Source organism: Palaemon carinicauda, chromosome 36 (assembly GCF_036898095.1).
Source record: "Palaemon carinicauda isolate YSFRI2023 chromosome 36, ASM3689809v2, whole genome shotgun sequence".
Taxonomy (NCBI): Eukaryota; Metazoa; Arthropoda; class Malacostraca; order Decapoda; family Palaemonidae; genus Palaemon; species Palaemon carinicauda.
The window spans coordinates 40,757,598-40,770,573 of record NC_090760.1 but is presented as its reverse complement, the minus strand read 5'-3'; the positions used below and the strand labels follow the sequence as shown (position 1 = coordinate 40,770,573).

At 37.9% G+C, this 12,976-nt stretch overlaps 1 long non-coding RNA gene across 1 annotated transcript; it reads right to left on the bottom strand.

Moving 5' to 3' along the window:
* Nucleotides 1-8,038: 8,038 nt before the first annotated feature.
* Nucleotides 8,039-12,735, bottom strand: LOC137628843 (uncharacterized). The gene is made up of 3 exons (XR_011041401.1): nt 12,660-12,735; nt 10,121-10,240; nt 8,039-8,161 (listed from the first exon to the last, which is right to left on the bottom strand). It is a non-coding gene; the product is annotated as an uncharacterized lncRNA (long non-coding RNA).
* Nucleotides 12,736-12,976: the final 241 nt, after the last annotated feature.

Below are 12,976 nucleotides of genomic sequence, written 5' to 3'. Positions count from 1 at the left end.
TTGTATTGCTGCTGAAGATGTATTATTCAAGAAAAACTACTGCTGCTGTAACAACGAAGGTGCTATTTTGGAAGTACTATTCTCCCTGCTACTGTAGCTGCAATGAAGCTTATTTAAGTAGTACTCTTTCTGTGTGCTGTATTGAAGAAAAAAGTACTCCTGGCTGCTGTATTGTAGTAGTACACTTGGCGTGCTGCTGTAATAGAGAATAATTACTCTTGCTGCTGGTGTATTGAAATACTTCTACTCTTGCTGCTGCTGTATTTCAGTAGTAGTACTTTGCTGCTGCTGTCTTCAAGTAGTAGTACTTTGCTGCTGCTGTCTTCAAGTAGTAGTACTTTGCTGCTGCTGTCTTCAAGTAGTAGTACTTTGCTGCTGCTGTCTTCAAGTAGTAGTACTTTGCTGCTGCTGTCTTCAAGAAGTAGTACTTTGCTGCTGCTGTCTTCAAGTAGTAGTACTTTGCTGCTGCTGTCTTCAAGAAGAAGTACTTTGCTGCTGCTGTCTTCAAGAAGTAGTACTTTGCTGCTGCTGTCTTCAAGAAGAAGTACTTTGCTGCTGCTGTCTTCAAGAAGAAGTACTTTGCTGCTGCTGTCTTCAAGAAGAAGTACTTTGCTGCTGCTGTCTTCAAGAAGAAGTACTTTGCTGCTGCTGTCTTCAAGAAGAAGTACTTTGCTGCTGCTGTCTTCAAGAAGTAGTACTTTGCTGCTGCTGTCTTCAAGAAGAAGTACTTTGCTGCTGCTGTCTTCAAGAAGAAGTACTTTGCTGCTGCTGTCTTCAAGAAGAAGTACTTTGCTGCTGCTGTCTTCAAGAAGAAGTACTTTGCTGCTGCTGTCTTCAAGAAGAAGTACTTTGCTGCTGCTGTCTTCAAGAAGAAGTACTTTGCTGCTGCTGTCTTCAAGAAGAAGTACTTTGCTGCTGCTGTCTTCAAGAAGAAGTACTTTGCTGCTGCTGTCTTCAAGAAGAAGTACTTTGCTGCTGCTGTCTTCAAGAAGAAGTACTTTGCTGCTGCTGTCTTCAAGAAGAAGTACTTTGCTGCTGCTGTCTTCAAGAAGAAGTACTTTGCTGCTGCTGTCTTCAAGAAGAAGTACTCTGCTGCTGCTGTCTTCAAGAAGTTTTACTCTGCTGCTGCTGTCTTCAAGAAGTTGTACTCTGCTGCTGCTGTCTTCAAGAAGTTGTACTCTGCTGCTGCTGTCTTCAAGAAGTTGTACTCTGCTGCTGCTGTCTTCAAGAAGTTGTACTCTGCTGCTGCTGTCTTCAAGAAGTTGTACTCTGCTGCTGTATTCAAGAAGAAGTACTACTTGAGAAGTACTTTGATGCTGTCTTCAAGAAGTAGTACTCTGCTGCTGCTGTCTTCAAGAAGTAGTACTCTGCTGCTGCTGTCTTCAAGAAGTAGTACTCTGCTGCTGCTGTCTTCAAGAAGTAGTACTCTGCTGCTGCTGTCTTCAAGAAGTAGTACTCTGCTGCTGCTGTCTTCAAGAAGTAGTACTCTGCTGCTGCTGTCTTCAAGAAGTAGTACTCTGCTGCTGCTGTCTTCAAGAAGTAGTACTCTGCTGCTGCTGTCTTCAAGAAGTAGTACTCTGCTGCTGCTGTCTTCAAGAAGTTGTACTCTGCTGCTGCTGTCTTCAAGAAGTTGTACTCTGCTGCTGCTGTCTTCAAGAAGTTGTACTCTGCTGCTGCTGTCTTCAAGAAGTAGTACTCTGCTGCTGCTGTCTTCAAGAAGTAGTACTCTGCTGCTGCTGTCTTCAAGAAGTAGTACTCTGCTGCTGCTGTCTTCAAGAAGTAGTACTCTGCTGCTGCTGTCTTCAAGAAGTTGTACTCTGCTGCTGCTGTATTCAAGAAGAAGTACTACTTGAGAAGTACTTTGATGCTGTATTCAAGGAGGAGTACTTTGCTCTGTATTCAAGGAGGAGTACTTTGCTGCTGTTTTCAAGAAGGAGAAAAGTACTACCCAAGAAGAAGTACTTTGCTGCTGTATTCAAGAAGGAGTAAAGTACTACCCAAGAAGAAGGAGTAAAGTACTACCCAAGAAGAAGTACTTTGCTGCTGTATTCAAGTAGTACTACTCAAGAAGAAGTACTTTGCTGCTGTACTCAAGAAGGAGTACTTTGCTGCTGTATTCAAGTAGTACTACTCAAGAAGAAGTACTTTGCTGCTGTATTCAAGAAGGAGTACTTTGCCGCTGCTGTATTCAAGAAGGAGTACTTTGCCGCTGCTGTATTCAAGAAGGAGTACTTTGCCGCTGCTGTATTCAAGAAGGAGTACTTTGCCGCTGCTGTATTCAAGGAGGAGTACTTTGCTGCTGCTGTATTCAAGGAGGAGTACTTTGCTGCTGCTGTATTCAAGGAGGAGTACTTTGCTGCTGCTGTATTCAAGTAGTACTACTCAAGAAGAAGTACTCTGCTGCTGCTGTCTTCAAGAAGAAGTACTCTGCTGCTGCTGTCTTCAAGAAGAAGTACTCTGCTGCTGCTGTCTTCAAGAAGAAGTACTTTTTGCTGCTGCTGTCTTCAAGAAGAAGTACTTTTTGCTGCTGCTGTCTTCAAGAAGAAGTACTTTTTGCTGCTGCTGTCTTCAAGAAGAAGTACTTTTTGCTGCTGCTGTCTTCAAGAAGTTGTACTTTTTGCTGCTGCTGTCTTCAAGAAGAAGTACTTTTTGCTGCTGCTGTCTTCAAGAAGTTGTACTTTTTGCTGCTGCTGTCTTCAAGAAGTTGTACTTTTTGCTGCTGCTGTCTTCAAGAAGTTGTACTTTTTGCTGCTGCTGTCTTCAAGAAGTTGTACTTTTTGCTGCTGCTGTCTTCAAGAAGTTGTACTTTTTGCTGCTGCTGTCTTCAAGAAGTTGTACTTTTTGCTGCTGCTGTCTTCAAGAAGTTGTACTTTTTGCTGCTGCTGTCTTCAAGAAGTTGTACTTTTTGCTGCTGCTGTCTTCAAGAAGTTGTACTTTTTGCTGCTGCTGTCTTCAAGAAGTTGTACTTTTTGCTGCTGCTGTCTTCAAGAAGTTGTACTTTTTGCTGCTGCTGTCTTCAAGAAGTTGTACTTTTTGCTGCTGCTGTCTTCAAGAAGTTGTACTTTTTGCTGCTGCTGTCTTCAAGAAGTTGTACTTTTTGCTGCTGCTGTCTTCAAGAAGTTGTACTTTTTGCTGCTGCTGTCTTCAAGAAGAAGTACTTTTTGCTGCTGCTGTCTTCAAGAAGAAGTACTTTTTGCTGCTGCTGTCTTCAAGAAGAAGTACTTTTTGCTGCTGCTGTCTTCAAGAAGAAGTACTTTTTGCTGCTGCTGTCTTCAAGAAGAAGTACTTTTTGCTGCTGCTGTCTTCAAGAAGAAGTACTTTTTGCTGCTGCTGTCTTCAAGAAGAAGTACTTTTTGCTGCTGCTGTCTTCAAGAAGAAGTACTTTTTGCTGCTGCTGTCTTCAAGAAGAAGTACTTTTTGCTGCTGCTGTCTTCAAGAAGTTGTACTTTTTGCTGCTGCTGTCTTCAAGAAGTTGTACTTTTTGCTGCTGCTGTCTTCAAGAAGTTGTACTTTTTGCTGCTGCTGTCTTCAAGAAGTTGTACTTTTTGCTGCTGCTGTCTTCAAGAAGTTGTACTTTTTGCTGCTGCTGTCTTCAAGAAGTTGTACTTTTTGCTGCTGCTGTCTTCAAGAAGTTGTACTTTTTGCTGCTGCTGTCTTCAAGAAGTTGTACTTTTTGCTGCTGCTGTCTTCAAGAAGTTGTACTTTTTGCTGCTGCTGTCTTCAAGAAGTTGTACTTTTTGCTGCTGCTGTCTTCAAGAAGTTGTACTTTTTGCTGCTGCTGTCTTCAAGAAGTTGTACTTTTTGCTGCTGCTGTCTTCAAGAAGTTGTACTTTTTGCTGCTGCTGTCTTCAAGAAGTTGTACTTTTTGCTGCTGCTGTCTTCAAGAAGTTGTACTTTTTGCTGCTGCTGTCTTCAAGAAGTTGTACTTTTTGCTGCTGCTGTCTTCAAGAAGTTGTACTTTTTGCTGCTGCTGTCTTCAAGAAGTTGTACTTTTTGCTGCTGCTGTCTTCAAGAAGTTGTACTTTTTGCTGCTGCTGTCTTCAAGAAGTTGTACTTTTTGCTGCTGCTGTCTTCAAGAAGTTGTACTTTTTGCTGCTGCTGTCTTCAAGAAGTTGTACTTTTTGCTGCTGCTGTCTTCAAGAAGTTGTACTTTTTGCTGCTGCTGTCTTCAAGAAGTTGTACTTTTTGCTGCTGCTGTCTTCAAGAAGTTGTACTTTTTGCTGCTGCTGTCTTCAAGAAGTTGTACTTTTTGCTGCTGCTGTCTTCAAGAAGTTGTACTTTTTGCTGCTGCTGTCTTCAAGAAGTTGTACTTTTTGCTGCTGCTGTCTTCAAGAAGTTGTACTTTTTGCTGCTGCTGTCTTCAAGAAGTTGTACTTTTTGCTGCTGCTGTCTTCAAGAAGTTGTACTTTTTGCTGCTGCTGTCTTCAAGAAGTTGTACTTTTTGCTGCTGCTGTCTTCAAGAAGTTGTACTTTTTGCTGCTGCTGTCTTCAAGAAGTTGTACTTTTTGCTGCTGCTGTCTTCAAGAAGTTGTACTTTTTGCTGCTGCTGTCTTCAAGAAGTTGTACTTTTTGCTGCTGCTGTCTTCAAGAAGTTGTACTTTTTGCTGCTGCTGTCTTCAAGAAGTTGTACTTTTTGCTGCTGCTGTCTTCAAGAAGTTGTACTTTTTGCTGCTGCTGTCTTCAAGAAGTTGTACTTTTTGCTGCTGCTGTCTTCAAGAAGTTGTACTTTTTGCTGCTGCTGTCTTCAAGAAGTTGTACTTTTTGCTGCTGCTGTCTTCAAGAAGTTGTACTTTTTGCTGCTGCTGTCTTCAAGAAGTTGTACTTTTTGCTGCTGCTGTCTTCAAGAAGTTGTACTTTTTGCTGCTGCTGTCTTCAAGAAGTTGTACTTTTTGCTGCTGCTGTCTTCAAGAAGTTGTACTTTTTGCTGCTGCTGTCTTCAAGAAGTTGTACTTTTTGCTGCTGCTGTCTTCAAGAAGTTGTACTTTTTGCTGCTGCTGTCTTCAAGAAGTTGTACTTTTTGCTGCTGCTGTCTTCAAGAAGTTGTACTTTTTGCTGCTGCTGTCTTCAAGAAGTTGTACTTTTTGCTGCTGCTGTCTTCAAGAAGTTGTACTTTTTGCTGCTGCTGTCTTCAAGAAGTTGTACTTTTTGCTGCTGCTGTCTTCAAGAAGTTGTACTTTTTGCTGCTGCTGTCTTCAAGAAGTTGTACTTTTTGCTGCTGCTGTCTTCAAGAAGTTGTACTTTTTGCTGCTGCTGTCTTCAAGAAGTTGTACTTTTTGCTGCTGCTGTCTTCAAGAAGTTGTACTTTTTGCTGCTGCTGTCTTCAAGAAGTTGTACTTTTTGCTGCTGCTGTCTTCAAGAAGTTGTACTTTTTGCTGCTGCTGTCTTCAAGAAGTTGTACTTTTTGCTGCTGCTGTCTTCAAGAAGTTGTACTTTTTGCTGCTGCTGTCTTCAAGAAGTTGTACTTTTTGCTGCTGCTGTCTTCAAGAAGTTGTACTTTTTGCTGCTGCTGTCTTCAAGAAGTTGTACTTTTTGCTGCTGCTGTCTTCAAGAAGTTGTACTTTTTGCTGCTGCTGTCTTCAAGAAGTTGTACTTTTTGCTGCTGCTGTCTTCAAGAAGTTGTACTTTTTGCTGCTGCTGTCTTCAAGAAGTTGTACTTTTTGCTGCTGCTGTCTTCAAGAAGTTGTACTTTTTGCTGCTGCTGTCTTCAAGAAGTTGTACTTTTTGCTGCTGCTGTCTTCAAGAAGTTGTACTTTTTGCTGCTGCTGTCTTCAAGAAGTTGTACTTTTTGCTGCTGCTGTCTTCAAGAAGTTGTACTTTTTGCTGCTGCTGTCTTCAAGAAGTTGTACTTTTTGCTGCTGCTGTCTTCAAGAAGTTGTACTTTTTGCTGCTGCTGTCTTCAAGAAGTTGTACTTTTTGCTGCTGCTGTCTTCAAGAAGTTGTACTTTTTGCTGCTGCTGTCTTCAAGAAGTTGTACTTTTTGCTGCTGCTGTCTTCAAGAAGTTGTACTTTTTGCTGCTGCTGTCTTCAAGAAGTTGTACTTTTTGCTGCTGCTGTCTTCAAGAAGTTGTACTTTTTGCTGCTGCTGTCTTCAAGAAGTTGTACTTTTTGCTGCTGCTGTCTTCAAGAAGTTGTACTTTTTGCTGCTGCTGTCTTCAAGAAGTTGTACTTTTTGCTGCTGCTGTCTTCAAGAAGTTGTACTTTTTGCTGCTGCTGTCTTCAAGAAGTTGTACTTTTTGCTGCTGCTGTCTTCAAGAAGTTGTACTTTTTGCTGCTGCTGTCTTCAAGAAGTTGTACTTTTTGCTGCTGCTGTCTTCAAGAAGTTGTACTTTTTGCTGCTGCTGTCTTCAAGAAGTTGTACTTTTTGCTGCTGCTGTCTTCAAGAAGTTGTACTTTTTGCTGCTGCTGTCTTCAAGAAGTTGTACTTTTTGCTGCTGCTGTCTTCAAGAAGTTGTACTTTTTGCTGCTGCTGTCTTCAAGAAGTTGTACTTTTTGCTGCTGCTGTCTTCAAGAAGTTGTACTTTTTGCTGCTGCTGTCTTCAAGAAGTTGTACTTTTTGCTGCTGCTGTCTTCAAGAAGTTGTACTTTTTGCTGCTGCTGTCTTCAAGAAGTTGTACTTTTTGCTGCTGCTGTCTTCAAGAAGTTGTACTTTTTGCTGCTGCTGTCTTCAAGAAGTTGTACTTTTTGCTGCTGCTGTCTTCAAGAAGTTGTACTTTTTGCTGCTGCTGTCTTCAAGAAGTTGTACTTTTTGCTGCTGCTGTCTTCAAGAAGTTGTACTTTTTGCTGCTGCTGTCTTCAAGAAGTTGTACTTTTTGCTGCTGCTGTCTTCAAGAAGTTGTACTTTTTGCTGCTGCTGTCTTCAAGAAGTTGTACTTTTTGCTGCTGCTGTCTTCAAGAAGTTGTACTTTTTGCTGCTGCTGTCTTCAAGAAGTTGTACTTTTTGCTGCTGCTGTCTTCAAGAAGTTGTACTTTTTGCTGCTGCTGTCTTCAAGAAGTTGTACTTTTTGCTGCTGCTGTCTTCAAGAAGTTGTACTTTTTGCTGCTGCTGTCTTCAAGAAGTTGTACTTTTTGCTGCTGCTGTCTTCAAGAAGTTGTACTTTTTGCTGCTGCTGTCTTCAAGAAGTTGTACTTTTTGCTGCTGCTGTCTTCAAGAAGTTGTACTTTTTGCTGCTGCTGTCTTCAAGAAGTTGTACTTTTTGCTGCTGCTGTCTTCAAGAAGTTGTACTTTTTGCTGCTGCTGTCTTCAAGAAGGAGTACTTTTTGCTGCTGCTGTCTTCAAGAAGGAGTACTTTTTGCTGCTGCTGTCTTCAAGAAGGAGTACTTTTTGCTGCTGCTGTCTTCAAGAAGGAGTACTTTTTGCTGCTGCTGTCTTCAAGAAGGAGTACTTTTTGCTGCTGCTGTCTTCAAGAAGGAGTACTTTTTGCTGCTGCTGCATCCAAGAAGGAGTACTTTTTGCTGCTGCTGCATCCAAGAAGGAGTACTTTTTGCTGCTGCTGCATCCAAGAAGGAGTACTTTTTGCTGCTGCTGCATCCAAGAAGGAGTACTTTTTGCTGCTGCTGCATCCAAGAAGGAGTACTTTTTGCTGCTGCTGCATCCAAGAAGGAGTACTTTTTGCTGCTGCTGCATCCAAGAAGGAGTACTTTTTGCTGCTGCTGCATCCAAGAAGGAGTACTTTTTGCTGCTGCTGCATCCAAGAAGGAGTACTTTTTGCTGCTGCATCCAAGAAGGAGTACTTTTTGCTGCTGCATCCAAGAAGGAGTACTTTTTGCTGCTGCATCCAAGAAGGAGTACTTTGCTGCTGCATCCAAGAAGGAGTACTTTGCTGCTGTATTCAAGAAGGAGCACTCTTGCTGGTGCTGTGTTGAAGGGGAAGTATTCGTACTTTTGCTACTGCTGTATTGAAGTACTAGTATTCTTGCCGCTGCTGTATTGAAGAAGTACTACTCTTGCTGTGTTGAAGAACTCTTGCTGCTGCTGTATTGAAGAACTCTTGCTACTGCTGCTGTATTTTGCCGCGGCTGTATGAAGACGTACTCTTGCTACTGCTCTATTGACTCAATTCTTGTTAATTCTTGTTTATACAGTATGGGATTTCCTCTTGCTGTTTCCTGTGCTTCTACAAATTATCCTCTATCCTCTACTGTAGTACCTGTTTGATGTAATCTGGAAAAAAAGGAGAAGATTGTAAATCTTGTGAATAAATTAAATAATTTCAGTTTTCTTTCTCTTTCATGGCTATTAGAGATCCTCGATTTTTATCTAAAAACAAAGACTGATTTAATTGGTGATATATCAAATTAATTTATGAACACTCCTTACCAAGCGGACTATTTTATGGGGAATTTAGGCATCATGACCTTCCCAAAACAAAACTATTATCGGATCAAACACCTGTCAACACTTGCTAATCTTTTAAACTATTCCATATCAGTTTAAATTCCTTTATCCTCAAGAGATAGGTGGTAAATCTTTAAGAAACTACATGGTAATTTTATCTACCTAAATTAGTACATTACATGTCAAAAATAAAAAGTTAAAGTATCAGTAACTTTTAAAGAAGGACCCTGTCCACTAAGACGTTTTCGTGAAATTTTCAATAGCGCAGATAGCTCACCGGAATTAATTTCTAGCTTTGTATAGACCGATTTACCCTATAACTATTAGAATCATTGTGTCTTAAGTATAATCATTGTGTCTTAAGTAGAAACTGTTTGTACAAGAGAATTAGTGGATAAATCTTACCTAATTCCTTAATACGTTTAGAAAGTTAAAAAAACATTACAGAAAATTTACAGTTTTAACCTTACCAAAAATTTGGAAACCACAAGTTTCTTTATAACTAAACTATTTTACAGTAGTTTTTATTGTAAAAGCATCTTTTTCCATACGATTTGGAAAAATACATTCCTATAAAATATTTTATCAGCCTGGGTGAAAACAAACTAAAATTTTATGAACACTAATTGAACATTTACAGAAACCGATATTCGTCGTTATGTATTTTTTATAACTGAAAATTCTTTTTATTGAACGTTTGTTAATATAAAAAATAGAGAAAAAGTTTCATGTGCAGTGGAACCAGATAAGCAGATCCCACTAAAATTTTATCAGCTGTTGCCAATACGATCTTAAGTCATAACCATTTAACAGCAAAATCAAAATTTTATTAAAAATCCAGTACCCGCATGTTAGACCAATCTTAAAACTTCAATATAGTTGTCCAGAGGAAGACCATACTTCATTTCTTCTTCTAGAATTCAAGACAAAATTTGAATTTTATAGAATTAGCTCCAAATTCAGAGGTACTAGTTATCAGATTTGATTATTTAATGGTAAGGTATGTTAAAATCTTAGAGGTTTTTTTTAATATTTAAAATAAGTCTTGAATCATAGGGTATCCCCCCTAGCGCCTTGAGTTCCATTTACTAAGGTATTCCAAGTGTCCATTCATAAACTAACATTAATTTTTCAAAAACTTCTAAATCACCAATACCTAATTACTATTTGCACTCCAATATCGCCTACTTTTGATACACAAAATATCGATCCTACTTTTAACGCGAGAATTGAATAGAAGCTACTCTTACTAACGTTTAAGATACTGAACCAAAATATCGAAAAATGCCTGAATAAACTAGAACTAGAAACAAATGTTTGTCACTCATGTGACAAACATAGGCTATCTGAACCAAGAACAAACAGTAAATTTGGTGAAAGGGCTTTTAGCTACTGTGCGCCTAGACATTATAATAAACTGCCAACTGAAATGAAGGACCTAAAGGGAGCAATTGAATTTAATAAGAAACCAAAGACATTACTTTTCACAAGATCATATGATTTGGAAGATGCTACAATCAAAGAATTGTATAAGTTATAATGAAAATGTTTCGTTAGATGATTAATATGGACCAGCCCGAGAAGTAGTTCACTCGACTTCAGTGGAGGGTTGGATTTAAACCCTAAACAAGTAAGTACTTGTTTTGACTAAATCTCAAGCTTAAGTTCTGTAGCTCACCCGTTACTTTCAACCTATCGAGGTTTACCTCCCCATAGGTACCTATAAAAGTCTGCTTACATTAAATACAAAGTTAAGATACATTAACAAAGGAATTAACGACTTACCAGTTAAATGTCTGCAAGATCAGTAATCGACGAAGTTAATGAGACTGAGGTTTGAAGAGTAACTTTCCACCGATCAGACAAATTTCATGGCTGTTCCAGGAATGGAAAACTCCCTATGACCTGGAAGAAAATGCATTTTTAATTTCCTGAACATCTGATAATACAGTACTTGCGTTACGCAAGAATTTATTTAAATCTAGTCATTTTATACTTTTTTAATACCTAGATCCTTTTAAAAGTAACAAATTTCTAAGAAATTTGATCAATCTAATAAATCTCATTTTCTATACCTAGATTATTTTAAGTAAATTGCTAAGAAATTTACTTCATTTTATACAACCAATTTTCTATACCTAGATCCCTTTTAAGTAACAAATTTGTAAGAACTTTACTAATTTTAACACTCATTTTCTATACCTAGATCAATTTTATACATTTTTATTACCCAATTCCTTTTAAAGTAACAAATGGCTAAGAAATTTACTAAATTTAATTCACCATTTTGTATACTTAGATCAATTTTATACATTTTTAATACCCAATTCCTTTTACAGTAACAAATGGCTAAGAAATTAGCTAAATTTAACATCTTATTTTCAATACCTAGATGCATTTTAAGTAACAAATTGCTAAGAAATTCACTAATTTTAATATATCTTATTTTCTATACCTAGATCCATTTTAAGTACAGTAAATGGCTGAGAAATTTACTAAATTTAATACACCCCATTTTCTATACCTAGATCCCTTTTAAGTAACAAATGGCTAAGAAAAGAACGTTTAAAAGATATTTAGTATTCTCTATACTTATATTTCTACTGTACTAACGAGCCTGGAAAGAGAGCATTTAAATAAACACAATTGCAACTTAGCGCATTTATTAATACCGAGAAACTATTCATTTTGTACTAAAACCACCTTATAAACAGGGAATGAAAGCATTACAAGGCAAGATTTTTTTTTTTTTGTCTACAATATCATATGCGGTTTGCCAAGCCGTGACGTCATTTTCAGCGGGAATTGTACAAGATTGTACCCCAATCAAGAGGCAAATTTTCAAGCTTCATAAGAATGATCGCCATTAAAATTTTCACCAATGGCTATATGAACTGTTTCCGTTGTCCTTTACACCATAATAACCATAACAGCGAGTCATTTTAGTTTAAATTGCGTATTCTTGATTTGGAGAAGATAATTTTACGAACCTACCAGTAAATCAACATTACAAAACACTACAAAAAGTTCAAGTCATCACTAAATCTTACAAAACTTCATATTCGTAAACAGGGAGACATTTGCATCGTGCTGAAAAACGGGTTTTGACTTTTTCTGGGTTTACAGGAAATATTCGACTAACCTTTCAATTTTAGGGGAAATAACATCTATAGTAAAGTAGAAATAAATTCAAAATAATCCCGAACTATTTTTCATCCCATACCCTCACTAGCTTTCATTTTAATGAGGCACAATTGCACCAACTCTTAAGGGTGCCCCTTTAGCTCTGAAGAATTTCCTACTAGCTGATTGGCTAGACAATTCTAACCAACCAGCTAGTAGGAAACATTTCCCTGCCAAAAGGGCACCCTGAGAGTTATGCAAATGCGACTCATAAAATATGGATATAGTTTTCTGGCTACAAGGACTATTAGAGAAAATTCTCGATTTTTTTTTTACATGAAACTAATTTGTTCTATGGGCGTCATTTATGGATATAGGCTGAGTATATAAGTGCCTAGATAATCAGACCACAAACGTATAACACTTTTGACTTAAAACCTAGACCCCAATCCTTTAAATAACGGCCAAAGTTTATTTCTAAAAATTTCTTTTCTATAGAAAAAAAAAAACTTTAAAAACTTTACACATCGGACTAGTAAGTTAACAAAGAAAATCTTATCTAACAAAATTAGGAAAAAAATTGGCACGTGTTATTAATGAAATAAAAATAAGTTTAAAATAGTAGAGACTAAACTTTGTAAGACCTAGCAACAATTTAAAGCTTAAGACATCTAAATTTTAAACCTAACAGTTCGCATTAAAACCTATGGCAAATTTACTGAAGTAAGCCTACACCTAAATCCGTGTACAGAAAATCATTTTACTCAATTTGGTTGCTGAACTCCCTCTAGTAAACCATGTGCAAATCAACCATTAACTTACAATTGAATCAATAAAAAATAAACATTCAACTAACCATTTTGTAGATTTAAAGATTTGAATACGGGACGTTTTCTAATGTCTGCCTTCAGAGCTTATTAAGTCACTTTGCAAATTCTCTGTACTGAACATTACAGTTTTAGCTTAAATCTCTGGTTAAAATGGACACCGGTGGCCATAATTCTAAAATCCTGTATAACGAACTCGTCGAAATGTTTTATATTTTTTTCTACAGAATGTAACCTTAGTAATATCATAAGCGTAAATACTTCTACTACAGACTAGAGCAAAAACGCCTGACATTTAAAACCAATTCCCAAAATGACGAAAAATTTAAAGTTGCTTAAACCGGACATCAACACCAAACATTAAAAAAGCTTACCATCTTGATGAAGTTTTCAGTGATTCACGGAAGCTGATTTGAAGGCCCTGCTTCCACCCAGCTGCAGAACTATTCCGCTTCTCGGATTTTTTTCCCGATGGAAGCTCAGAAAAATTCAAGGACTCGAGAATGGGAGAAGTGAAGTCAAACGTGGCGCCATCAACAAGTTAATCTTTCCTGCTTTAGTTTCCATACTCGACTAGAACAATGTAGATTGTTTGTCCCCATAATGATAGTAAATATGATCATAATAACAATAATAATATCGCTTACAAATCTTTTATTATTTTTTTTTGCTTATAGCCTCCAGTTTTTTC